We start from the raw sequence: 6149 nt of genomic DNA, 5'->3' as shown, positions 1-6149 counted from the left end.
TGGGGGGATGGGAGATTATGAAGCTTGTGAAATCCACATTGAAACCATTGGGCTGCAGGGTTCCCAAGCGGAATATGAGTTGCTGTTCCTGCAACCATCGGGTGACATCATTGTGGCACTGCAGGAGGCCCAGGGTGGACATGTCGTCTGAGGAATGGGAGGGGGAGTTGAAATGGTTCGTGACTGGGAGGTGTAGTTGTTTATTGTGAACTGAGCGTAGGTGTTCTGCAAAGCAGTCCCCAAACCTCTGCTTGGTTTACCCAATGTAGAGGAAGCCACACCGTGTACAGAGGATGCAGTATACCACATTGGCAGATGTGCAGGTAAACATCTGCTTGATGTGGAAAGTCTTCTTGGGGCCTGGGATGGGGATGAGGGAGGAGGTATGGGGCAGGTGTAGCACTTCCTGCGGTTGCAGGGGAAAGTGTCAGGTGTGGTGGGGTTGGAGGGGAGAGTGGAGCAGACAAAGGAGTCACGGAGAGAGTGGTCCCTCCTCAAGGCAGACAAGGGTGGGGAGGGAAAATGTCTTTGGTGGTGGGGTCGGATTGTAGATGGTGGAAGTGTCGGAGGATAATGCGTTGGATCCAGAAGTTGCTGGGATGGTACGTGGGGATGAGGGGGATTCCTTTTTGGTTGTTATTGCGGTTAGGGGGTGTGAGGGATGAGTTGCGGGAAATGCGGGAGACACGGTGAAGGGCGTTCTTGACCACTGCAGGGGGGTGTTGTGATCCTTGAAAAACGAGGTCCTACAGGCCCGACCAGTCCCCCTCCACCGACACCCTCATCTGCCTAGCCGAACTCATCCTCACCCTCAACAACTTCTCTTTCAATTCCTCCCACTTCCTACTGACAAAGGGGGTGGCCATGGGCACCCGCATGGGCCCCAGCTATGCCTGCCTCTTTGTAGGTTACGTGGAACAGTCCCTCTTCCGTACCTACACTGGCCCTAAACTCCACCTCTTCCTCCGTTACATTGATGACTGTATCGGCGCCGCCTCTTGCTCCCAAGAGGAGCTCAAACAGTTCATCCACTTCACCAACACCTTCCACCCCAACCTCAAGTTCACCTGGGCCATCTCCAGCACATCCCTCACCTTCCTGGACCCCTCAGTCTCCATCTCAGGTAACCAACTAGAAACTGATGTCCATTCAAGCCCGCTGACTCCCACAGCTACCTAGAATACAGCTCCTCCCACCCACCTTCCTGCAAAAATGTCATCCCCTATTCCCAATTCTTTTGCCTCCGCCACATCTGCTCCCAGGATGAGGCATCCCACTCCTGCACATCTCAGATGTCCTCGTTTTTCAAGGACCGCAACATCCTCCCCGCAGTGGTCAAGAACGCCCTTCACGTGTCTCTCGCATTTCCCGCAACTCATCCTTCACACGCCCTAACTGCAATAATAGCCAAAAAAGAATCCCTCTCTTCCTCACGTACCACCCCACCAACCTCCAAATCCAACGCATCATCCTCCGACACTTCCACCATCTACAATCCAACCCCGCCACCAAAGACATTTTTCCCTCCCCACCCTTGTCTGCCTTCCGGAGGGACCACTCTCTATGTGACTCCCTTGACCACTTCACACTCCCCTCCAACCCCACCACACCTGACACTTACCCCCACACCTCCTCTCTCACTGCCATCCCAGGACCCAAGAAGACTTTCCACATCAAGCAGATGTCCACTTGCACATCTGCTAATGTGGTATACTGCATCCGCTGTACCCATTGTGGCTGCCTCTACAGTGGGGAAACCAAACGGAGGCTTGGGGACCGCTTTGCAGAACACCTAAGCTCGGTTCGCAGTAAACAACTGCACCTCCCAGTCGCGAACCATTTTAACTCCCCCTCCCATTCCTCGGACGACATGTCCATCCTGGGCCTCCTGCAGTGCCACAATGATGCCACCCGAAGGTTGCAGGATCAGCATCTCATATTCCGCTTGGGAACCCTGCAGCCCAATGGTATCAATGTGAATTTCACAAGCTTCAATATCTCCCCACTCCTTACTGCATCCCAAAACCAGCCCAGCTCGTCCCCACTTCCGTAACCTGTTCTTCCTCTCACCTATCCCCTCCTCCCACCTCAAGCCGCCCCTCCATTTCCTATCTACTAACCTCATCCCGCCCCCTTGACCTGTCCAACCTCCCTGGACTGCCCTATCCCCTCCCTACCTTCCCACCTACACTCACCTGTACTGGCTCCATCCCCGACTCTTTAACTTGTCTGTCTCCTCTCTACCTATCTTCTCCTCTATCCATCTTCGATCCACCTCTCCCCTCTCCCTATTTATTTCAGATCCCCCTTCCCCTCTCCCATTTCTGATGAAGGGCCTAGGCCTAAAACATCAGCTTTCTTGCTCTTAAAATGCTGCTTGGCCTGCTGCGTTCATCCAGCTCCCCACCTTGTTATCTGCAATAATCTTCAGTCAGGAGCACTGAGTTGTCAAGCCAACTTCACCTCTTCCAGAAGTCCCCACGGCATCACAGATACCAGCTGCGAACCGTTCCGATTCTATCCACGTATTACTGAGAAACAGATGGATGCACTGGATACTGCAAACACTTGGGAGCCCATGTGGCATTCCTCTAAACTGTCCTGATGACTCATGCTCTGCACCTTGCTGCTCCCCTAGCCGAGCTGCTCCAGTACAGCTAGAACACTGCCACCTACCGGGCAATGTGGTGAATTGCTCAGGTTTGTCCTGTGCTCAAAATCAGGACATATCCAACCTGGCCAATCATTAACCTATCAGTCCACTCCCGTTCATCAGTAAAATGATGGAAGATGTCAGCAACAGTTTTGTTTTCATCATGTTATTATGGAAGGACTGTCATTCACAACATTTTATTTCTCAATTTCTTTATTTTTCTGAAATTATGACTGCAATTTTGTACTTCTGATGGTCTGTAATCCCGGATTTTTCTTTATTTTTCTAATTTCTTTTGCCTGAGAATTTATAGTCAAGAATCTGTACCTGGGCACCTTGATACCTAAGATTGTACCATAAGTGGTGACTTGTAAATATTTCACTGTACTCATTTCAGTACCTGATAATAAAGTTATTCAATTCAATTCACTGTCAGCAAACAGCAGTTGCGTAGCAAAACCTGCTCAATGTCACTCAGTTTGGTTTCTATCAGGGCCACTCAGCTCCTGATTTCATTAGAGCCTTGGTTCAAACACGGACAAAAGAGCTGAATTGTGGAGGTGAGGTGACAATGGCAGGCATCAAGGAGTCTGAGCAAAACTGGTGTCAACTGCGAATCGAGAAAGACTCTCCACTAGTTAGAGCCATTCTTGGCTCAAAGGAAGATCATTGTGGTTGTTGAAAGTCAGTCACCTCAGCTCCAGGTCACCTCTGCAGGACTTCCTCAGTCCCCATCAACTTCAGTTGCTTATAACATCAGAAGTGGGGTTGCTCGCTGAAGTCTGCATATTGTTCAGCACCAGTCATGATTGCTCAGGTACTGAAGCAATCTATGCTCAAATATAGTAAGATCTGGACAATATCTAGGTTTGGTCTGACAAGTGTGACATAACATTTGTGCCACACAAATGACACAAATAACCATTTACAACAAAAGAGAGAATCTAACAATCATTCTTTCACAGTCAATGACATTAACATCATTGAAATCGCCACTATCAACATCCTATTCACCAGAAATTGAACTGGACTACCCAGATGAATAACATGGCTACAAGAGCACGTCAGAATCCTGCAGTGAGCAACTCACCTCCTGGCTCTACAAAACCTGCCCATTATTTCCGAGACACAAGTCAAGAGTGTGATGGAATACTGCCCACTCGCCTGGGTCAGTGCAGCTCCATCAGTACGCGAGAAATTCAATGCCATCCAGGACAAAACAGCCTGCTCCATTGCCACCACATCCACATCAATCCCCCCCCTCATCAGACATATTAGCAGCAGTGTGTATTATCTGCAATATGGACTGCAGGAATTCACCAAGGCGATTTCAACTGCAGATATAAAAGATTGAAAACACGTACCGACAGATTGAAGTACAGCTTCTTCCCTGCTGTTATCAGACTTATGAACAGACCTCTCATATATTGGAGTTGATCTTTCTCTGCACCTTCTCTGTAGCTATTATACTACATTCTGCATTCTGTTCTATTACCCTGATGTACTTATGTAAAGTATGATTTGCCTAGATAGCACCACAACAATACTTTTCTCAGTATCTCAGTACTTGTGACAATATTAAATCAAACCAAACCATCTAGAAGGATAATGGCAATTGGCTACGTGGGAACACCACCACCTGTGAGTTCCCTTCCAAGCCACTCACCATCCTGAACTTGGAATACAATATTGTTGTTGGTTCAAAATCCCAGAATTCCATCAATAGGGGCACAAACCAAATGGACAGCCCACCACCACTTTCCAAAGGGCAACTCGGCATGGGCAATAAATGCGGGTCCACATGGCAATGCAATTTGTTTATTCCCCTTCATTTGTAACATATTAAATAAATGGATTTAACTTATTTGACAAATCAGTGTCAAGAGCCCCAATTCGATATTCACAGAAGATTGTAATTACAAATGCCACCTGTGGGTGGGGCTGTAGATTGTTTTTAATTTGCTCAGAAATAGACTGGATCTGCAAAGGAAGATCCAAATTACAAATTGCGAGACAATGACAGAGAGGGCCTGATGGCCACGGAATCAAAACACACAAAAAGAGAATTTTGGATTGACATTTGCAAATCCTTCTTCAAACATGAGATGGGCTCAGTAAGAAGGGTGGAGGAAGCACTCAGACAATGAATGCATTCATCTTTGTCTCAAAGGGTGAACAAATAGAGGTGAGTGCACACTGTTGAATAGAAAATACAGCAGAGAAGCAGGCCAAGATAATAAAATGTGAGGCTGGATGAACACAGCAGGCCCAGCAGCATCTCAGGAGCACAAAAGCTGACGTTTCAGGCCCAGACCCTTCATTAGAGAGGGGGATGGGGTGAGGGTTCTGGAATAAATAGGGAGAGAGGGGGAGGCGGACCAAAGATGGAGAGAAAAGAAGATAGGTGGAGAGGAGAGTATAGGTGGGGAGGTAGGGAGGGGATAAGTCTGTCCAGGGAAGACGGACAGGTCAAGGAGGTGGGATGAGGTTAGTAGGTAGGAGATGGAGGTGCAGCTTGGGGTGGGAGGAAGGGATGGGTGAGAGGAAGAACAGGTTAGGGAGGCAGAGACAGGTTGGACTGGTTTTGGGATGCAGTGGGTGGAGGGGAAGAGCTGGGCTGGTTGTGTGGTGCAGTGGGGGGAGGGGACGAACTGGGCTGGTTTTGGGATGCGGTGGGGAAAGGGGAGATTTTGAAACTGGTGAAATCCACATTGATACCATTAGGCTGCAGGGTTCCCAAGCGGAATATGAGTTGCTGTTCCTGCAACCTTCGGGTGGCATCATTGTGGCACTGCAGGAGGCCCATGATGGACATGTCATCTAAAGAATGGGAGGGGGAGTGGAAATGGTTTGCGACTGGGAGGTGCAGTTGTTTATTGCGAACCGAGCGGAGGTGTTCTGCAAAGCGGTATCCCATTATCAGAGAAGCAGGCCATTGGGTCAACCAGCTCCATATTCCCTATGAGTCAGATCCCGCACGAACGTCTCAATCTAATTCTAATAACACAGTTTTCCCCTCTATTCTCCATCATGTATTTACCTAGTTTCCCTTCGATAACATTCATGCGACTTTCGTCACCCTATCCACAGGTTCCAAATTCTGGGTGCTGTTAAGAGACAGGTTGAGCCTGTGATGCCGAGGTATGGAGCTGGATGGACACAGCAAGCCAGGCAGCATCAGATGAGAAGGAAAGCTGATGTTTCGGGTCTGGGCTGAAGAAGGGCTGATGCTGCTTGGCCTGCTGTGTTCATCCAGCTCTACACCTTGTTATCTCAGATTCTCCAGCATCAGCAGTTCCTACTATCTCAGGTTGAATCTGTGATTGGTGGGATTTATGAAGGTGCAAAAATGTGACTGACCCCGACCCTGACCCTGACGCTGACCCTCACCCTGACCGTAACCCCAACCCTAACCCTAACCCTTAAGACCATAAATCGTAGGGCTAGAAGTAGCCCATTCAGCCCATTGTGTCTGATCTGCCGTTCAACAAGATCA

This window comes from Stegostoma tigrinum, chromosome 38 (genome assembly GCF_030684315.1).
Source record: "Stegostoma tigrinum isolate sSteTig4 chromosome 38, sSteTig4.hap1, whole genome shotgun sequence".
NCBI lineage: Eukaryota > Metazoa > Chordata > Chondrichthyes > Orectolobiformes > Stegostomatidae > Stegostoma > Stegostoma tigrinum.
Note: the sequence above shows the minus strand (reverse complement) of the source record.